Consider the following 22950-nt stretch of genomic DNA (forward strand, 5'->3'; position numbering starts at 1 on the left):
CCAAAACGAGGTGCTTGCCAAAGGATAAAATGAAAAAGGGAAAGGTGAGGATCACCTTGACTCTAGCATAATGTAAAAGATAGGCCCTTCACAGAGGGAAGCAGAGGTTGTCATGTGCTTTTAGGGTTGGATGCACAAAATCTTAATGCAAAAGAATGTCACTTTATATTGCCACTTGTGATATGAACCTTTATTATGTAGTCCTTCGCTTTTATTACTTCCATATCACACGATCGTATAAAGCTTATTTTCTCCGCACTAATAAGTCATACATATTTAGAGAGAAATTTTTATTGTTGGCAACATGACAACTTACTTGAAGGATCTTACTCAATCCATAGGTAGGTATGGTGGACTCTCATGGCAAAAATGGGTTTAAGGATATTTGGAAGCACAAGTAGTATCTCTACTTGGTGCAAGGAATTTGGCTATCATGAGGGGGAAAGGCAAGCTCAACATGTTGGACGATCCATGATAATATACTTTAACTAAGATGTGAGAAAACATAACCCATTACGTTGTCTTCCTTGTCCAACATCAACTCTTTAGCATGTAATACTTTAATGAGTGCTCACAATCATAAAAGATGTCCAAGATAGTATATTTATATGTGAGAACCTCTCTTTATTTATTACTTCCTATTAATTGCAACGATGACCAAAACTATGTTTGTCAACTCTCAACAACTTTTAGGCCTCATACTCTCTATGTGTGAAGTCATTACTATCCACAAGATCAAATATGAACCTTTTATTCTTTTTATGCACTTAAGATCATGGCAAGATAGCAAAGCCCTTGACTCAACACTAATCTTTATTATATATAGCTCACGGACTTGATTACATAGAGAGATCACAAAGCAAAACTCAAAAATAATTCATACCAAAACTTTATTCTACTAGATCAAGATATTACCAAAAGGATCGAACTAAGTAAAACGGTGAAGATAGGAGTGTGATGGTGATACAATACCGGGGCATCTCCCCCAAGCTTGGCAGTTGCAAGGGGAGTGCCCATACCCATGTGATTATGTCTCCTTTGCTGGTGAAGAAGGTGGTGATGATGATGGATAGTCGCACATCGAGCATAGAAGCTCTTCCAATTTTCGGATAATGCCCTTAAGTGCGACGATATGATCCTTCAACAAAAGATTTTCCTGTGTGAGTGTCGAATATCGGGTTCCAGAAAAACCCTTAAGGTTCGAACTCTGGGGTGCCCGCGAAGATCTTTCCCCTATTGATCCACGTCCCAACGCCTCGCTGAGAATCTAAGCTACCCGATGAACAACACAAGGGACACAAGGTTTATACTGGTTCGGGCCACCGTTGTGGTGTAATACCCTAATCCACTGTGTGGTGTGGTGGATTGCCTCAAGGGCTAATGATGAACAGTACAGAGGAAGAACAGCCTCGCAAGAGGTGTTCTTGGGCTGGTGCGGTGCTCCGCTTGGGTGGATCTCTCTAGCTCTCGATCCAGGGATCCCCTCTCTGGTGGTGGCTATCTCTATATATAGAGGCCCTGGTCCTCTTCCCAAATATTAAGCGGGAAAGGAGCCAACAATGGCCATTTTGAAGGGGAAATCTAGTACAAGTTATCCTGACTAAAGTTGGTCTTCGGCTGCCAAAGGCACTGGCCATGATGTCGTCTTGGGCTCCACGGTGACCTCTGTCCTGCCGCTCTGCTGGTCTTGGTCTTGTTGCACCGGAATGGTAACCTTTGCTTGATGCCTTGGTACTCCGCGCCTGCACTTGCCCCCTTTTGCACCAAAGAGGAAACAAGGACACTGCGCAGGCCGGTGCCTGCCTGGCGCTCGCCTGGTCTCGATCGTCATGGCTTGCGTCACGAGCACCTCGTGAGGTACCCCTGCCTTGATCTCTCTGCCTCCTCGCGAGCCTGCCTAGTGAGGCCGTTCCTGAGGAAGCCTTGCGTCGTCCACCCCGCGAGGCTTGGCCCCTCGCGAGGGTCTTGAGCTTGAGTTGATTAAGATGGGCCGTACTGGGCCACCACTTGAGCCACGTCGCAGGCCGCAGGCAGGCAAGTCTGGGGACCCCCTGTTCCCAGAACACCGACAGTAGCCCCCGGGCCCAAGGCATGCTCAGACTTGGCTTAGCAGCGAAGCGAAAGGGCAAGTGCAGAGCGCCGCGGACCCCAACAGCCTATAGCCTTGGGCGCCGTGTGGCGGTTGATTGGACATGGGCGTCTTCGCTTCCCCACGCTGCCTTGGCAACTGCCCGATTTGACAAGCCCCTGCTGCATGCAAAAAGAGTCATGATTACCTGCAATCGTGGATGCCGATGGTTGGCCTCCCTTGGGTTATAAATTTGGTTGGGCGCAGGCCCCGCTGCATATCTCCCTTCCCCCGTTTGCTTCTTCTTCCTCCCTGCTCTAGTCGCCCGCCGTGTCCCATGGCGCCCACGAAGAGGCTCTCGGCCGCGGAGAAGGGGAAAACTCGTCGGGAAGGGCCTGACTGCCCTCCGCCCAAGTGTGGCCGAGGTCGCCCCCGTAAGCACCCCGCGACTAATGTGGTGGCTCCTTGTGGTCGCGGCGGTGGTCCTTCACGCGGCGACGGCCGCCCGGTGGGTGAGGGAAGGCGCGTTGTGGCTGCACGGCCTCCCAGGCCGTGCTTCCACTCGGCCGAGCTGCTGTCGGAGTTCGTCGTGTGGTCGGCGGACCCGGCCGGCAACTGGCTTCAGCTTCCCTGCTTCTTCGCCAGCGAACTCCCGGCTAGCGCTCCTGGCGGCCTCTGGCTCTAGGCAGACGGCTGCTACAGCAGGGCTTCCTTGGTCTCGGCGGAGATCTCCATCGCCGGGAACATGGCCCTGGCCCGTGGATGGCAGACGTTTGCTCGTGCGCGCGGCCTGGGCCGGCAGTGCACCCTGCACTTCAAGTTTGATGGCGACGCGACCCTCTACATGAGGTGTTTGGGGAAGACGACCGCCGTGTCGGGTGCTGCCCTGAAGACGACGACGGTGACCAAGCGCTAGGACTTGGCGATGGCCGCCACGAGGACAAAGGCGAGCCCGCTGCCGGCTGCGCTCGCAGCTTGCCAAGCTTCACCGGCTCCCCCTCTGGTGACAGCTCCTCCAGCGATGGCCGCGATCAACCACCACGCCGCCGCGCTCGCTTCGAGGGTGGTAGTGGGTCATCCCGCCGTCGTGCCTCGGTGAAGCGTGAGGAGGAGTCTGATTGAGCTCAGGAGGGCGGTGTGAATCCCCCCTCACGAGCCGTCGCCGGGCATGCCGCGTTTATTTTGTTTTCCTCCCTTTCCTACATAGAGAGAGAGAGAGAGAGAGAGAGAGAAGTATGGAGCCCCGTGGGGGCATGCTGGACTATTGCCTTTAATTATTATGCTATTTCCATTATTCCCCTGCCGTGTTGTGGTGTTGCGGCTGCGTGCTTGTGCGCAGGAACAACTTAGCTTGGGGGGCTCCCTACAGTTTTCGCCTTGCGAGGTACCTGCCTGAGGCCTCGTTGGGCGTCTTGAGGCCTGCAAAAATTTGCCGGGAGGATAGCTTTCGAACCTTTGTCGCGACGGTGACCAGCTCAGGTCCTGTGTTTGCGTCGCGATGCCCATGGGGCATGGACCGGGAGGGGTGCTCCCGCTGTGAACTTGAGTGTGGAAGCATCACAAAATTAGGTAAGAAGGTGCTCACGAGGGCGCCCGCGCAGCCCCCTCACGAGGCTTGCGAAAGAGAGGTCAAGTCAGGTGAAAAACAGAGACAAAGAAACACGGGAAGGGGACGGCAAACAACACTAGAAGCAACTCCAATAAGTTTCGAACAAGGGTGAACAAGCCAACTGCGGAAAGCAAATGAAAAGCCGCGTCCGGCACCTAGTCTAGTCTTCGACGTATTCTCACCAGCATGGAGCTAAGTGCTGCCACTGGGCGCAGGAGGGAGCCCCCGAGGCCCAAGGGTGGCACTCCAGAGACTCCGAGGCGTGTATAGCCCCAACTCATTATTACGTGAAAGTGTCACGGGCGGCGAGCTTCACGGGCATTGGCCTTCTTCACAGGCACTGGACGTTTTCTTGGGGCGATGAGCTTCACAGGCACTGGGCCTTGTTTGCAGGCACTGGGCCCTTCTTCACAGGCGCCGGGCCTTCTTTACAGGCACTGGGCCTTACTTCAAGGGTAAAATCTCCGGAGGTGCTGAATGTTCCACGCGTTCGGGATGGGCACCCCCTCCTGGGTCTCCAAGCATGCGACACCAGTTCTAGAAACATGAACAACCTTGAACGGGCCCTCCCACATGGGCGAGAGCTTGTGCAGCCCTTCCCTGGAGAGTTTCCGCCTGAGCACGAGGTCACCTACCTCGAGAGTCCTGGGGCGGATGTTGCGGCAGTGGTACCGCCGCATCGCCTGCTGGTATCTTGCCGCTCGAAGCACGGCCTGCCGACGGTGTTCCTCCCCCAGCACGAGATCCATCCTCCGCATGGCGTCCTGTTGCACTTCGTTAAACGCCAGGACCCGCGCGGAGTGACGCGTGACCTCATGAGGGAGGACCGCCTCTGCTCCGTAGATGAGGAAGAATGGGGTTTCGCCGGTCGACTTGGTGGCGGTAGTGCGGATGGACCATAGCATGGACTGGAGCCCGTCGTACCAGCCCCTGCCGCAGGCCTCCAGCTTCTTCTTGAAGGTCCTGGTTTTGAGGCCTTTCAGGACCTCTGCGTTGGTGCGTTCAGCCTGGCCGTTGCTTCGAGGGTGTGCCACCGAAGCATAGCATATCTGTGTTCCAAGGTTAGCACAATATGTTTTGAAGAGATTGCTGGTGAACTGCGAACTGTTGTCGGCGATGATGCGATTAGGCACCCCGAATCTGCTCACGAGGCCCTTGATGAACTTGACTGCGGAGCCAGCTGGGATGGTGCGGATAACTTCCACCTCTACCCACTTGGTGAACTTGTCAATGGCGACGTAGAGGTAGCGATAGCCCCCTGGCGCCCGAGGAAACGGGCCCAAAATGTCCAGCCCCCAAACCGCGAACGGCCACGAGAGTGGAATGGTCTGCAGGCCCTGAGCCGGCTGATGAATCTGCTTGGCGTGGAATTGACATGCTTCACAAGCCTTCACCAGCTCAATTGCGTCGTTGAGTGCTGTAAGCCAATAAAACCCACTGCAAAACGCCTTGCCGACGTGGGTCCGTGATGACTAGTGGTACCTGCAGTCTCCACCGTGAATGTCTGCCAGCAACTCCTTCCTCTGTTCCCTAGAGATGCAACGCAGGGAAACATCGTTGGGCCGCTTCCGGTAGAGCTCTCCGTCTTGGATGCAGTAGGCCGTGGCCTGCCGGGCCATGCATTTCGCATCCTCTTCTTTCTCTGGTAGAGTCCCTTGCGTCAGGTAATCCTGAGCTCCATAGTCCAGCATCCTTCCTGAGGCTCCAGCGCCAGGAGCAAGCGTGCTCCTGAGGTCGGGCCACAGGCCGGAGCTCCTAAGGCAGGTGGTTGAGGGAGTTCCTCCAGAGGTTGCGCTATGCTTGATAGTGACGGTGTTGTCGAGTGCTTAAAGAGTCGTTCCTCAAAAACGCCAGGCTCCTGAGGCAGCCGCCTCGATGCCCTCTTGGCGATGTCATCAGCCTCCTGATTGGTGCCGCGAGGCACATGCTGCAGCTCCAGCCCCAGAAAATGCTTTTCCATCTTGCACACTTTTGCAAGATATGCCTCCATGTGCTCGTCCTTGGGCTCGTATACCTTGTTGGAGAAGTTGACGAGGAGCTGTGAGTCCCCCTTGATGATGAGGCGCTTCACCCCCAGTGCGGCCGCGGCCTTTAAGCCTGCTATGAAGCCCTCATATTCTGCTATGTTGTTGGAAACCTTTTCGCCCTGCTGGAAACAGAGCTGCACGGCGTAATATAGCTTGTCCTGAGTGGGGGATATAGGCACTGCGCCGGCCCCTGCGCCATGCCGCAAGAATGCTCCATCAAAGTGCATAACCCAGTCGTTCGGTGCCTCGCTTCCCGTGGAAAGCGACTGATCTTCGCCTGCTTCGAGCTCTGGCGCCTCTGTCTATTCTGCCATAAAATCTGCAAGTGCGGCTCCTTTGACGACACTGGTCGTGCTGAATTCTAACTGAAATGCTTGCATCTCGATGTTCCATTCAGCGACCCTTCTCGCGGAGTTGGGACTCCTGAGCACCCTCTCCAATGGGTAGGCTGAGACAACCTTGATGGGGTGCCCCTGGAAGTAGTGCCGCAACTTCCGAGAAGCCACCAATAGCGCGAGCAAGAGCTTTTGGGGCATGGGGTACCGTGCCCTTGCATCCCGCAGCACCGTGCTGACGAAATACATGGGATGCTCGACAAGGGTGGGCGTGCCGACGGAGCCCGCACCCTCCGGAGAGGCGAGCGCCTCTTGAGGCATTTGAGCCCCCGGCTCCTGACAACTTGGTGAGGTCCCCTCAGCCCCGGAGGCGTCTTCCTGTTGAGGCTGGTCCCCATCTGCCGAGGTCGTGGCCCTCGCGAGGCCTTCCTGGCCCTAAGCTGCCGCGGTCGGGGTTGTGGCTGATGCGGCCTTCACCCGACGCTCCTCCCGAACTGCCACCAGAGCTGTGCTGGCAGAGTAGGGTGTGGCGACGTGGTAGAGCACCAAGGGCTCCTGAGGGCGTGGAGCCACCATCATCGGAGGGCTGGTCAGGTACTTCTTGAGATCTTGGAACGCTTCGTCAGCCTCTTGAGTCCATTCGAACGGACCCTTCTTCTTGATTAGCCTGAAAAATGGCAGGGCTCATTCCCCCAGCTTGGAGATGAAGCGTCCTAACGCGGTTACTCGCCCAGTGAGCTTCTACATTTCCCTGAAGGTTTGCGGTGGACTCATGTCTTTGATTGCCTTGACCTTCTCTGGGTTAGCCTCGATACCTCTATGGGACACGAGGAAGCCCAGAAGCTTGCCAGAAGGAACATCAAACACACACTTCTCCGGGTTGAGACGGAGGTCCACTTCACGAAGGCTCGCGAAGGTTTCTTCCAGGTCCTGTATCAGGGTCTTGGCCTCCAGAGACTTCACCACGATGTCGTCGACGTAGGCCTCGGCGTTTCTCCCGAGCTGCCGGCCCAAGGCGATATGCATCAGTCGCTAAAAGGTTGCGCTTGCATTGCGCAATCCGAACGACATGCAGGTGTAGCAGTACACCCCGCACGGGGTCAGGAAAGCCGTTTTCTCCACATCTTCTACCGCCATCTTGATCTGGTGATAGCCCGAGAAGGCATCCAGGAAGCACAACAGGTCGCACTCAGCGGTGGAGTCGATGATTTGGTCGATGCGGGGGAGGGGGAACGGATGTTGAGGGCAGGCCTTGTTGTGGTTGGTGAAGTCGACGCACATGCGCTCCTTTCCTCCCTTCTTCGGCACAACAACAGGGTTGGCCAGCCATTCCGGATAGCGAACCTCGCGAATGACTCCCGCAGCTTCTAGCTTGCGGGTTTTGACTGCCGCCTTGCTTTCTGCTTCACGGGGCGCACATTGGGGCAGACGTTCAGGTGGTGCTCGATCACCTGCCTTGGGACCCCCACTAGCTGCTTGGGTTCCCACGCGAACACCTCCTTGTTCGCGCGCAAGAATTTCACTAGAGCCTCCTCTTGCTCGGGGTCGAGATTGGCGCCTATGGTGAAGGTCGTGCCGGAGAATCCATCCTCATCGACTGGTACCTGCTTAGTCTCCGCCTTGTCTTGGGTGAACAGCTGCTTCTTCCTTGTTGGCGCAACCCCCTTGGCCTTGAGGGTGTCGGTGCTGGTGGGCTGCGCCACTACGGCCACCCTAAAGGCGAGCTTGAGTGCCTGCAGAGCATCCTTTGTATCTCCGGCTACGGTGAGGACGCCGCTGCTCCCGGGCATCTTCATGAGGTTGTAGGCCGGGTGAGTCGCTGCCATGAACTGGGCCAAGGCAAGGTAGCCGAGGATGGTGTTGTATGGGAGGCCGATGGGGATGATGTTGAAGTCGACCAGCTCCGTGCGGAAGTTGTCGTGGGTGCCAAAGGTCACCGGGAGGCGGATCTGCCCCAGGGAGCCGGTGGAACTGCCTCCGACGCCCGAGAAGGAATTGCTGGGTCGGAGTCGCTCCAGGGGCACGTGGAGGAGGCTCAAGGCCTCCACCGAGAGCACGTTGAGGCCGACACCACCGTCGATGAGGGTCCTGGTGACGGCCACCTGGCAGATGGTGGGAGTGCACAGCATTGGGAGTGCACCCGAGCAGGCGGTGTTGGCGGGGTGATTGTCCAAGCTGAAGGTCAAGTCGGCCTCGGGTGCCACCCAACCCGGACGGGCTTCACGGCGCGTGAGGGTGGTGCTGATCTGGCGGACGAACGACTTGACATGGCGGCTCGAGGGTGGCGCTTGCGAGCCGCCCAGGAGAGCTGCGACGACCGGGGGCGCCGGCGCAGCATAATGGGAGAGGAAGAGGTTGCGCAGCTCCTCCCAGGAGGCCACCGAAGCCATTGGCAGGTGGAGCAGCCACATGCGCGGAACGCCGGCGAGGGCCATGGGAAGCCAGTTAGCCATGACCCTGCCGTCGCCCCCGGCCTTGAGGACGGCCTCCTCATACGCCAGCAGGAAAGCTAGTGGATCTGTCGCACCGTCATAGCGCGGCGGCATCTCTGGCTTGAACTTGTTCGGCCACTGCACCTGTCGCAAGGCGGGGGCCAAGGCTTGGAGCCCCCTGGCCCCAGTGCCGGCGTCGGCAGCCGGAGCGGGCGGCGCGTTGTCCGCCATGAGGGCGAAGCGCGGTGTTGATGGAGAGCGGGTCGACGGAAGGGAGAGCTCTGGCGCACCCCTACGTGGCGCGCCAAATGTCGCATATCGGGTTCCAGCAAAACCCTTAAGGTTCGAACTCTAGGGTGCGCGTGAAGATCTTTCCCCTACCGATCCACGTTCCAACGCCTCGTTGAGAATCTAAGCTACCCGATGAACAACACAAGGGACACAAGGTTTATACTGGTTCGGGCCATCGTTGTGGTGTAATACCCTAATCTAGTGTGTGGTGTGGTGGATTGCCTCAGGGGCTGATGATGAACAGTACAGAGGAAGAACAGCCTTGCGAGAGGTGTTCTTGGACTTATGTGGTGCTCTGCTTGGGTGGATCTCTCTAGCTCTCAATCCAGGGATTCCCTCTCTGGTGGTGGCTATCTCTATATATAGAGCCCTGGTCCTCTTCCCAAATATTGAGTGGGAAGGGAGCCAACAACGGCCATTTTGAAGGGGAACATCTAGTACAAGTTATCCTGACTAAAGTTGGTCTTCGGCTGCCAAAGGCACTGGCGATGATGCCGTCTTGGGCTCCACGGTGACCTCCGTCCTACCGCTCTACTGGTCTTGGTCTCGTTGCACCGGAATGGTAACCTTTGCTTGATGCCTCGGTACTCCGCGCCTGCGCTTGCCCCCTTTTGCACCAAAGAGGAAACAAGGACACTACACATGCCGGCACCCTCCTGGCGCCAGCCTGGTCTCGATCGTCATGGCTTGCGTCACGAGCACCTCGCGAGGTACCCCTGCTTTGATCTCTCCGCCTCCTCGCGAGCCTGCCTGGTGAGGCCGTTCCTGAGGAAGCCTTGCGTCGTCCGCCCCGCGAGGCTTGGCCCCTCGCGAGGGTCTTGAGCTTGAGTTGATGAAGATGGGCTGTACTGGGCCACCACTTGAGCCATGTCACAGGCCGCAGACAGGCAAGTCTGGGGACCCCCGTTCCCAAAACACCGACAGTGAGATACTTGTTTTGTATGCGAGCTAACTCAATCATCTTGAAAGCTTCAATCTCAGTTGGAGTAAAGAGGTTAGGAAGAGGTTGAAGGATGTTTTCTTCTTCTACCACTGGAGCTTGGTCCTCCATGGCCTTCTTGATCCCATCATCCTTGTTGATCTCCTCAGGTTCTTCTCTCTTCAGCTCTATCTTCAATAGCCAAGCATCCTTGTCTTCATTGTTGGATGAGGGTGACATCATGATGCTCTAGATCTGTCAGAAAAATAGCTCGAAACAAAGACAGAAGATTTTTGCGTGATACGGTGGTCAAAACCTTCGGGAGATTCTATAATGAATTTTTACCGACCAAAAGAAGTATCGTGCAAGAAAACGGAGTCCGGAGAGCACACGAGGTGCCCATGAGGCAGGGGGCGCGCCCAGTAGGGGGGGGGGGCGCCCTCCACCCTCGTAGAGGCCTCGTGTCCTTCCCAGACTATTTCTTTTCCTATTTTCTTAAATATTCCAAAACGGAGAAAAATTGCTATTAGAACTGTTTTGGAGTCGGTTTACTTACCGTACCACATACCTATTCCTTTTCAGAGTCTGAAACGTGCTGGAAAGTGCCTCTTATGTATTCCTCCGGGGTTACGGTTTCAATAATATTAGTTTCAACATTTATCGGGTTACCTGAGATATAATGTTTGATTCTTTGACTGTTCACCACCCTCGGACTTGTGCCTTCGAAGTTGTTGATTTTTATGGCACTGGAATGATAGACCTCCTCGATAACGTAAGGACCTTCCCATTTGGAGAGAAGTTTTCCTGCAAAAAATCTTAAACGAGAGTTGAATAGCAACACATAATCACCTACGTTAAACTCTTGCTTTTGTATCCTTTTGTCATGCAATCTTTTAACTTTTTCTTTAAACAACTTGGCATTCTCATATGCTTGGGTTCTCCATTCATCAAGTGAGCTAGTGTCAAATAACCTCTTCTCATAGGCAACTTTGAAATCATAATTGAGCTCTTTAATAGCCCAATATGCCTTATGTTCAAGTTCGAGAGGTAAGTGACATGCTTTTCCCTAAACCATTTTATATGGAGACATACCCATAGGATTTTTATATGCAGTTCTATAGGCCCATAATGTATCATCAAGTTTCTTGGACCAATTCTTTATAGATCTATTAACAGTCTTTTGCAAAATTAATATGAGCTTTCTATTACTCAATTCTACTTGACCACTAGAATGTGGGTGATACGGAGATGCAATTCTACGATTAACGTCACACTTAGCAAGCATTTTACGAAAAGCACCATGAATAAAATGTGAACCACCATCAGTCATGAGATATCTAGGGACTCCAAACCTCGGAAAATTAACTTCTTTAAGCATCTTAATAGAGGTGTTATGATCAACACTACTAGTTGGAATAGCTTCTACCCACTTAGTAACGTAATCAATAGCAACTAAAATATGTGTATATCCATTAGAGGCAGGAAAGGGTCCCATATAATCAAAGCCCCAAACATCAAATGGTTCAATAACAAGAGAATAGTTCATAGGCATTTCTTGACGTCTACTAATATTACCAATTCTTTAACATTCATCACAAGACAAGACAAACTTACGGGCATCTTTGAAGAGAGTAGGCCAATAAAAACCGGATTGCAATACCTTATGTGCAGTTCTATCTCCAGCGTGGTGTCCTCCATATGCTTCGGAGTGACACTTGCGTAGGATCTGTTCCTGTTCATGCTCAGGTACACAACTTCTAATAACACCATCTACTCCTTCTTTATAAAGGTGTGGGTCATCCCAGAAGTAATGTCTGAAATCATAAAAGAACTTTTTCTTTTGCTGGTATGTGAAACTAGGTGGTATAAATTTAGCAACAATGTAATTAGCATAATCAGCATACCATGGAGCAGTACGAGAAGCATTAATGACCGCTAATCGTTCATCAGGAAAGCTATCATCAATAGGTAGTGGGTCATCAAGAACATTCTCTAACCTAGACGTTGTCTGCAACGGGGTTCTCAGCTCTCTTTCTATCAATAATATGCAAATCAAATTCTTGGAGCAAGAGAACTGTAACACCCCGGATGCAACTTTCCATATCCCTAACTCCAACTCTTGCCTTTTCCGGAGATGTGATATGTTATTCCCTTCGTGGTTGGGTTTTGCTGTTGTTTTGCATTTTGTTCATGTCATGCATCTCATCTCTTTGCATCATTTGCATTGCATCTTGTCATCATGCTACCCTTTTACAAACTCATCTAAATAAAATCGTATGGATCTTCAGTCCATTTAAATCGAGGGAAATGCACATGGTGATTTATCTTTATAACATATACCCTCCCGATATAAGGGAGCTATAACAAAATATTCCATTTATTTGGAAGCCATCGAAACAAACTTGCATTTTAAATCTCTCTCGTTTTCAAATATTCTATGTCTTGATCTTTCTCCAAATACTTAAATTCCAGTTGTGGCACTTTGAAATATGTCAAAGTAGCTCCATGCCAGTTTTCAACTCAACTTGTATTTATTTGGCCCTCCAAATAGATATTTTGCTTCTATCTGTTTTCTGTAAATAGAAAAGGATTTTCCCCTTCTTTTCTTTTAATCCAGTCTGCTAGGCCTCTTGGCCTTTTCCCCCCTCCACCGAAATGGCCCAAGGCCCACCTAAACCCTTCCTAACCTTAGCCCCTCGCTCAGCCCGATCCCCATCTCCCTCGATCCCCTCCTGCTTCCCTCGCGCCACCACTCTTCTCGTTCTCCATGCCCAAACTCCACTCCAACCTATCTCGACATTTCTTCCAAGCTTCGATTTCTTTGAAATCGAGAGAGAGCCCAGCAGCCAGCAGCCAGCAGGCCATTTAGGTCCATCTGCTAGGCCCATCAGCCCCTATCTAACCCTAGCTCATCCCCCCTGCTCGTTATCTCTCCTTCTTGTTCCCTCTGCCCGCCGCCACACACATACGCACACATCGAGCCAAGGGAGAGGAGCTCCTCATGCCCGATCCATGGCCTCTCTTTTCCTCCCGCGCGCCACTGCCCGGTGACCGGTCGCGCCACCGGCCACCCATTCCTCTGCCGCCGTGCCGTCGTTCTGGCCGTCGGGCCCTCTCCTCCTCTGCCCTCATCGCCCTCGCACCCCTCGCCCGTGGTCTCTCGCCTCCTTTGCTCACAGCCGCCTTGGCCGCAAGCACCAGCAGAGCCTCGCGCCCGACCCCTCGTCGAGGCCATGGCCGCCGCCGCGCCTTCTTGCCTCTGTGCCTTGCTCCCTCCTGCCGCCAAGCGCCTCCTCTTCTCCTGCTCCTCCATGACGCCCTGCTGTCGGCCAAGTCCCGGCCTCCAATGCCAGGATCAGCCCCGAGCTGTTGCGCCACTCCGACGACCCCATCATCGCACCGTCCCCGACCTCTTACCGACCGGATCTGACTTCGGTGGCCCGTCCCCGTCGGAGTTGACCTCCATCACAGGCCACCTGCCAAGCCGCAGGAGCAGTGCCGCTGCTACCTTGCTTCTGCTGCAAGGCCCAGCCAGCGCCCTGCCGGCCTGCCTCCGCTCAAGCTGCTGACCATCTCCTGCCGCTGACCACCACCATCGCCTCCTTGCTATTGGCATCCCGAGGCCCTTGTGTTGTTTTGTGTTGGACCATCAAGGCCGGCAAGATCGACTACATGGACGCCAAGACCACACCAGGACCGCTAAGCATCGTCTCCGGGAGTTTTTCCCCAAGTACCACTACGGTCGTCATCCGCCAAGTACCCCTTCGGATCACCAAGTTTGACTACCATGGTCATGAACCGCTTCCGAAACGAGTACCACTACCGTCGCCCCCGGAGACATCGGATTCGTCAAGTTCCTCTTCAAAACGTGAACCACTACTTCCACGATGACGTGTGTACCACTACCGTCGACCTCGAAGACCCCGTGGACGTCAAGTTTATTGTGGTGACCCGAACATCTACGGATCATGAACAACTACTTCATCTACGAAACGTGAACCACTACTTCCACTACGGCCCGTGTACCACTACTTCCTTCGACTAACGCGTTCCACTCCGAACGCACGCTTCAAAGGTATAACCCCGAGTCAACCGCCCGTGAACGAATGCATGAGTGATGTATGAGATGCTCGTGTTTGCACCATGTCCGAATTGATCCTTGCACGTTCCTCCTCGTTTGCAATGCCGTCGACCCGTGGGAACTCGGTAACTGGGATCACCCCATCACCTTTTGCATGACACACTCATCCGCACACTTCTCTCTTGCATCAGTATCTCAATCGAGTTACCCGGACCGGAATGTTGCCGTGGCACCATTTCCGTTTCGCCGCCGTGGCACCCTTTTTGTTCCGCCATGGTGACCAAATGCTTCATAACATGCTCATGTCAACATTTTCATAAATATTGCCTAAAACTTGCATATGTCATCCACATCATGATAACAACAATTAAAATGTTTAAAATTGTTGTTTGCGTTAAATTGCTAAATAACATATGGGGATTTCCGGAATTGTTGTTTGTTGTTTCCGGCCTCATTTAAACTTGCCTAGATAGGTAGTTTAATTATGTTTCACCTCTTGCCATGTTTAATAACATGTAATATTGTTGTGTTCCTAAACGAGAGAGAACTAAATAACTGATGTGGTGTTTCGTCAATATGCAACTCGTTGCATATTGAGCCCCACTTAACTGTAGTATAGTTTGTTGTACTTTGCCATGCCATGCCTCATTAAACTGGACATGCATCATACTTGTTTGTGCATCATGCCATGTTTATGCTTGTGCATTTACCATGTTGTTTGTTTCTTTCCGGTGTTGCTTCTTAGTTCTGGTAATGTTGCGATTGTGAGGATTTGTTCGACTATGTCCGCTTGTCTTCTTCATGGACTCGTTCTTCTTCCTAGCGGGATTTCAGGCAAGATGACCGCTACCCTGGACCTCACTACTATCATTGCTATGCTAGTTGCTTCGTTCTATCACTTTGCTGCGCCACCTATCACTTTTTCTTCTAGCCTCCCAAATTGCCATGTCAGCCTCTAACCTTTGACACCCTTCCTAGCAAACCGTTGTTTGGCTATGTTACCTCTTTGCTCAGCCCCTCTTATAGCGTTGTTAGTTGCAGGTGAAGTTGAAGATTGCTCCATGGTGGACAGGATTATGTTGGGATATCACAATATCTCTTATTTAATTAATGCATCTATATACTTGGTAAAGGGTGGAAGGCTCGGCCTTATGCCTGGTGTTTTGTTCCACTCTTGCCGCCCTAGTTTCCGTCATACCGGTGTTTTGTTCCCGGATTTTGCGTTCCTTATGCGGTTGGGTGATTTATGGGACCCCCTTGACAGTTCGCTTTGAATAAAACTCCTCCAGCAAGGCCCAGCCTTGGTTTTACCATTTGCCTCACCTAGCCCTTTTTCCCTTGGGTTTCCGGAGCCCGAGGGTCATCTTTATTTTAGCCCCCCCGGGCCAGTGCTCCTTCGAGTGTTGGTCCGAAACGGGCAGACTGCGGGGCCACCTCGGGGCAACTCGAGGTCTGGTTTTTACTCGTAGGCTGACCTATCCGGTGTGCCCTGAGAACGATATATGTGCAGCTCCTATCGGGATTTGACGGTGCATCGGGCAGCTTTGCTGGTCTTGTTTTACCATTGTCGAAATGTCTTGTAAACCGGGATTCCGAGACTGATCGGGTCTTCTTGGGAGAAGGAATATCCTTCGTTGATCGCGAGAGCTTATGATGGGCTAAGTTGGGACACCCCTGCAGGGTATAAACTTTCGAGAGCCATGCCCGCGGTTATGTGGCAGATGGGAATTTGTTAATGTCCGGTTGTAGATAACTTGACACCAGATACGAATTAAAACACATCAACCGTGTGTCTAGCCGTGATGGTCTCTTTTCGGCGGAGTCCGGGAAGTGAACACGGTTTTGGGTTATGTTTGACGTAAGTAGGTGTTCAGGATCACCTCTTGATCATTGCTAGCTTCACGACCGTTCCATTGTTTCTCTTCTCGCTCTCATTTGCGTACGTTAGCCACCATATATGCTTAGTCGCTGCTGCAACCTCACCACTTTACCCCTTCCTTTCCCATTAAGCTTTGCTAGTCTTGATACCCATGCTAATGGGATTGCTGAGTCCTCGTGGCTCACAGATTACTACAACAACAGCTGCAGGTACAGGTTTTGCGATGATCATGACACGAGAGCGATGTTCCTTGTTTTGGAGTTCTCCTTCTTCTTCTTCTTCGATCAGGGGATAGGTTCCAGGTCGGCAGCCTGGGATAGCAGGGTGGATGTCGTTTGAGTTTCTGTTTGTGTTTATTCCGTAGTCGGATGGTGCTCTTATGTAAGATGATGTTGTATTCGTGTGGCATTGTATGCCTTATGTATGTATCCCTACCTATTATGTAATGTTGGTGTAATGATATCCACCTTGCAAAAGCATTTCAATATGCGGGTCTATCCTTGGTGGTACCTTCGAGTTCCTCTTGGATAGGGTCGCATATTGGGCGTGCCAAGTTGGTATCAGAGCCTCGACCGACCATAGGAGCCCCCTTGATTGTTGGCTGTTGTTGAGTCTAGAAGAAAACTATTTTGAGTCTTAGGATTATATAGATATCGGAGAGTAGGATTCTTTTTACTCCTCAGCCCCCTTCGTCGCTCTGGTGTGGTCTCCTGACGTAGATGTTTTGTCTTTCCTCTCCTCAAATTTCACTAATTTTTTTAGGATCACGCGGGTATCTTGGGATCGTTCCGATATTCTTATGACGAGAACATTGTTCTTGGTGCCTCCTGACATTTAGGGGTTGTGGCAGTGTCCCGGGGAGTCGAGCTCCGAGGTGTTGTCGTCATAATTTTATCGTTGCAGTTCTGGAATACGTGAGTTTTTTGCCGACATCGAAAATCTCTTTTATGCAGTTGTTGGTGAGATAACCTCGACGCCACCCAGTACTGAGGAGTTCGGGAGTATTGCCATAGCTCGTATAACAGATGCTTTTCGAAGGTTGAGGTACACGATTTCCGGAGTTTTCTTGGTTATGTGTTGACGGATGGATATAGCTGGATGTAGGGATTTTTTAGTTTGGGTGAGATATATTGCTTCCCCTGTATCCCCAACACCAGATTGCATAACCAGAAAGTTTCGGGAGTTTAAAGGTGGGAATTCAAGTAGCTCCTAGAATATCTTTCCGACAGATGCATGATATGGGATTGGGTAAATCTCTATCATATGTTTGTTTCCGGCTTATTCTGCAAGCCAAATCCTTTGTTTTGTTTTATTTGTGGTATTTGAGTTGCTTCAATGTCAAGTGTTGATTCCATACCTTTTCTAAATGGTGTTCTCATATTTCTATGGGAGTACTAATCCTTTTGATCATCGAGATGGTCATGTCAATTCTTTTCAACCGGTGTGCTTCTCTTCAAGTGGATCCGATCATTTTCAACATGCGCAAGATCAACTCTAAGTTTTCTCACCGGTGTTTGTTTCGTCCATCCCCAAGTTGCCTTTGTTTCCCCGCCCTCCCACCCTTTTTCTTCAAGGACTCAGATTTCTTAATCATGTATCCTTTTATTTGTGGGAAGTCTCTTCATTCTTTTCTTTCAATGTTCTTATCCGGTGATTTCCCATGAAGAGTTCATCATCCTCCGTTCTCTTTTCTTCTCCAGTGGATCCAATTCAAGCTTTCAGTGTTGATCATATTCCTTTCCTCATGTCAAATGCTTTCTCATGCCGGTGCACCTTTCTTTCACTCACCTCTTGCTATTCATTTGTTCCAGAGTGTTGAAGATATCTCAGAAGATTTGTGTTTCCATTCTTAATCCTTTCAAGCTATTGGGAGATTGTTATCTCATTCAAGCCATTTAATTCAACCGGTGCAATCTCTCTTTAAAAATCATTTTCAACGGTGTTTTCTTTTGAGTGGGCCCTAACCCACAGGTCTTTTCCCAGGATCTTACCTGACTCTTCTAATTATTTCGGAGCTACTCCCAATTTTTTTCAAAGTGTGATGTAAGAATGTATTCCATCAGTCACATGCTTTCTCCAAGATCGTTTTCAAACTCTTTTCATCGTTGATTCAACCTTTCTATTTTTCATTTCGGAGTATCTCAACAATTCATGGTGGTTCTCATCATCATTCTCAACATTTGAAGACCGAAGAAAGATTTCTCTGAAATCTTGGTCCATTCTCTTGAATATTCATGGTTCTAGCTTCATGCTATCCTCATAATTGTTTTGATTATGACAATTCTTTTATTACCATCCGGAGCATTTCATGAGTTTGTTTCCATTTCTTTCCTCCGAAGGCCATCATGTCATAATTCTTCATTCTCAGCGTGTAGCTACCGTTCTCCAAATCTTTCCGGTGAATCGTTCAAATATCCTCTAGTCAGTTCATGTTCTCTTTGTTCTCATGTATTTAAATCCCCCCAAGTATCTTCATTCGTTTTCCAATTCTTCCCGGTGAATTGTGCCTTTGCTACATTTCAATTCTTACGGTGGTTCGTTCAAGATTTCACTTCCTTCATTATCTTATCAATTCATTCGTTGTTTTCAAATCCTACTGGTGGATCGTTGAAGAATTTTCTCAAGTTTACACTATATCTCTCTTAATCCTTTTTCAATGGGAATAAGTAGTATGCCAAATCCGTTGCTTGTCATCAACTAAATTTGATGAAGGATAAGCATACAATAAATCTTATTCTTATTTACTCGAGGTGACTCAATTCTTTTTACGGAGATTATTCATGACGAATAAATTCTTGATTACACGTGATTCATCTTTCTTTCTGGAGTTGGTCATCATATCACATTCTCGGTTCGAGAGGCTCCATCTTTCTTTTCGGAGTTCCAAGCTCTCTCAATTATCTCGTCGCGAAGCTCCTTCTAAATCATGGCAAGGCTTCACCTTGTGTTTTCAACTTCTCTTTCTTTTTATCATCTTTTTATTACCGGAGTTCTTCATGGAGGCTCAACATGGTGATCCGTCAAGGATTCTTTTCATTCTTCAATTGTTCTTCAAGTTTCTCTTGAAGTTATGACCCGCCAAGTTATACTCTAAAATAAACATGGTTCTCAACACATGTTTTTTTTTGAGGAGCTCAAGTATTCTTCATCTTGCATTCCAAAGTGCAATTCTTTCTACCTTATCTTTTGAGGTGGTGTTATGTCACTCTTGACAATTTCCTTCATGTTTCATGATTCATATGTTGTCAAGAATGAGGTATTTTAAATCCATCATTTTCTCTGCGTTCAAGAGATCTTTTCGACCAATCAACTTCTTCGTTGGAGTTATCTTGTGTCAGATTTCACCTAAGGCTTTTCCTTAAGGGTTGTTGCTATTTGTGGTAATTATGCATGACCCAAGCTTGCTCTTTATTCTCTTGGTGGAAGAAGTTTGTCATCCTTTTGGTGCTCTCAATCAAATCAATGGTTTCCATTAGTGGATGGTTGTCACCTCATCATTTTGAAAAGTTTTCCATAAGCCCACTACAAGCTTATTCGTTTCGTTGTTGGTTTTCGAACGACTTCGTTGTAACCTTCTTGGAAGGGTTCTTTCCAAGCTCATTTGTGGCAGAAGTTGGCATTTTCTTCTCCATTCTGTTATTCCAATGATCTATCTTCTATTCTTTCTTCCGGAGGCATTGTGATGTTGCTCTCATTGACCCATCATCTCGTTTTGTCAAGATCATGTTATTTTCTTGCTTATCCATTTAACCGGAGTGTTGTGTTCTCATTCAAGTTCTTTCATCTTATCAAGTTTTGCCTCTCGTTTCAACCAGAGTGGTTCCAGTTCCTTCTTGTCCATTGTACTCGTCATTCATAGCTTTGCAACCTCCAAGGTTCACATGGTGTTCCTTGTTTCTATTTTCTACCGTAGTGCTCTCAATTGTGTTCAACTTCGTTGTGTTCTTTCTTTCAACTTTTCAACCTCTCAAGGTTCTTTGGTTTCACTATTTTGTCGAAGAAGCAACTTTGTTTTACCTCTTCTCTCCCTCTTTCGTTTCTCTCCGGTGCCATCCTAGATCTTGGGACGAGATCCTCTTGTAGTGGTGGAGTGTTGTAACACCCCGGATGCAACTTTCCATATCCGTAACTCCAACTCTTTCCTTTTCCGGAGATGTGATATGTTATTCCCTTCGTGGTTGGGTTTTGTCTGTTGTTTTGCATTTTGTTCATGTCATGCATCTCATCTCTTTGCATCATTTGCATTGCATCTTGTCATCATGCTACCCTTTTACAAACTCATCTAAATAAAATCGTATGGATCTTCGGTCCATTTAAATCGAGGGAAATGCACATGGTGATTTCTCTTTATAACATATACCCTCCCGATATAAGGGAGCTATAACAAAATATTCCATTTATTTGGAAGCCATCGAAACAAACTTGCATTTTAAATCTCTCTTGTTTTCAAATATTCTATGTCTTGATCTTTCTCCAAATACTTAAATTCCAGTTGTGGCACTTTGAAATATGTCAAAGTAGCTCCATGCCAGTTTTCAACTCAACTTGTATTTATTTGGCCCTCCAAATAGATATTTTGCTTCTATCTCTTTTCTGTAAATAGAAAAGGATTTTCCCCTTCTTTTCTTTTAATCCAGTCTGCTAGGCCTCTTGGCCTTTTCCCCCCTCCACCGAAATGGCCCAAGGCCCACCTAAACCCTTCCTAACCCTAGCCCCTCGCTCAGCCCGATCCCCATCTCCCTCGATCCCCTCCTGCTTCCCTCGCGCCGCCACTCTTCTCGTTCTCCATGCCCAAACTGCACTCCAACCTCTCTCGGCATTTCTTCCAAGCTTCTATTTCTTTGAAATCAAGAGAGAGCCCAGCAGCCAGCAGCCAGCAGGCCATTTAGGTCCATCTTCTAGGCCCATCAGCCCCTATCTAACCCTAGCTCGTCACCCCTGCTCATTATCTCTCCTTCTTGTTCCCTCTGCCCGCCGCCACACACATACGCACGCATTGAGCCAAGGGAGAGGAGCTTCTCATGCCCAATCCATGGCCTCTCTTTTCCTCCCGCGCGCCACTGCCCGGTGACCGGCCGCGCCTCCGACCACCCATTCCTCTGCCGCCGAGCCGTCGTTCTAGCCGGCGAGCCCTCTCCTCCTCTGCCCTCATCGCCCTCGCACCCCTCGCCCGTGGCCTCTCGCCTCCTCTGCTCACAGCCGCCTTGGCTGCAAGCACCAGCAGAGCCTCGCGCCCGACCCCTCGTCAAGGCCATGGCCGCCGCCGCTCCTTCTTGCCTCTGTGCCTTGCTCCCTCCTACCGCCAAGCGCCTCCCCTTCTCCTGCTCCTCCGTGATGCCCTGCTGTCGGCCAAGTCCCGGCCTCCAACGCCAGGATCAGCCCTGAGCTGTTGCGCCGCTCCAACGACCCCATAATCGCACCGTCCCTGACCTCTTACCGACCGGATCTGACTTCGGTGGCCCGTCCCCGTCAGAGTTGACCTCCATCACAGGCCACCTGCCAAGCCACAGGAGCAGTGCCGCTGCTGCCTTGCTTCTGCTGCAAGGCCCAGCCAGCGCCCTGCCGGCCTTCCTCCGCTCAAGCTGCTGACCATCTCCTGTCGTTGACCACCACCATCGCCTCCTTGCTGCTGGCATCCCGAGGCCCTTGTGTTGTTTTGTGTTAGACCGTCAAGGCCGGCAAGATCGACTACATGGACGCCAAGACCACACCAGGACCGCCAAGCATCATCTCCGGGAGTTTTTCCCCAAGTACCACTACGGTCGTCATCCTCCAAGTACCCCTTCGGATCACCAAGTTCGACTACCATGGTCATGAACCGCTTCCGAAACGAGTACCACTACCGTCGCCCCCGGAGACATCGAATTCGTCAAGTTCCTCTTCAAAACGTGAACCACTACTTCCACGACGACGTGTGTACCACTACCGTCGACCTCGAAGACCCCGTGGACGTCAAGTTCCTTGTGGTGACCCCGAACATCTACGGATCATGAACAACTACTTCATCTACGAAACGTGAACCACTACTTCCACTACGGCCCGTGTACCACTACTTCCTTCGACTAACGCGTTCCACTCCGAACGCACGCTTCAAAGGTATAACCCCGAGTCAACCGCCCGTGAACGAATGCATGAGTGATGTATGAGATGCTCGTGTTTGCACCATGTCCGAATTGATCCTTGCACGTTCCTCCTCGTTTGCAATGTCGTCGACCCGTGGGAACCCGGTAACCGGGATCACCCCATCACCTTTTGCATGACACACTCGTCCGCACACTTCTCTCTTGCATCGGTATCTCAATCGAGTTACCGGGACCGGAATGTTGCCGTGGCACCATTTCCTTTTCGCCGCCGTGGCACCCTTTTTGTTCCGCCATGGTGACCAAATGCTTCATAACATGCTCATGTCAACATTTTCATAAATATTGCCTAAAACTTGCATATGTCATCCGCATCATGATAACAATTATTAAAATGTTTAAAATTGTTGTTTGCGTTAAATTGCTAAATAACATATGGGGATTTCCGGAATTGTTGTTTGTTGTTTCCGGCCTCATTTAAACTTGCCTAGATAGGTAGTTTAATTATGTTTCACCTCTTGCCATGTTTAATAACATGTAACATTGTTGTGTTCCTAAACGAGAGAGAACTAAATAACTGATGTGGTGTTTCGTCAATATGCAACTCGTTGCATATTGAGCCCCACTTAACTGTAGTATTGTTTGTTGTACTTTGCCATGCCATGCCTCATTAAACCGGACATGCATCATACTTGTTTGTGCATCATGCCATGTTTATGCTTGTGCATTTACCATGTTGTTTGTTTCTTTCCGGTGTTGCTTCTTAGTTCCGGTAATGTTGCGATTGTGAGGATTCATTCGACTACGTCCGCTTGTCTTCTTCATGGACTCGTTCTTCTTCCTAGCGGGATTTCAGGCAAGATGACCGCTACCCTGGATCTCACTACTATCATTGCTATGCTAGTTGCTTCGTTCTATCACTTTGCTGCGCCACCTATCACTTGTTCTTCTAGCCTCCCAAATTGCCATGTCAGCCTCTAACCTTTGACACCCTTCCTAGCAAACCGTTGTTTGGCTATGTTACCGCTTTGCTCAGCCCCTCTTATAGCGTTGTTAGTTGCAGGTGAAGTTGAAGATTGCTCCATGGTGGACAGGATTATGTTGGGATATCACAATATCTCTTATTTAATTAATGCATCTATATACTTGGTAAAGGGTGGAAGGCTCGGCCTTATGCCTGGTGTTTTGTTCCACTCTTGCCGCCCTAGTTTCCTTCATACCGGTGTTAT

This window comes from Triticum dicoccoides, chromosome 1B (genome assembly GCF_002162155.2).
Source record: "Triticum dicoccoides isolate Atlit2015 ecotype Zavitan chromosome 1B, WEW_v2.0, whole genome shotgun sequence".
Lineage (NCBI taxonomy): Eukaryota > Viridiplantae > Streptophyta > Magnoliopsida > Poales > Poaceae > Triticum > Triticum dicoccoides.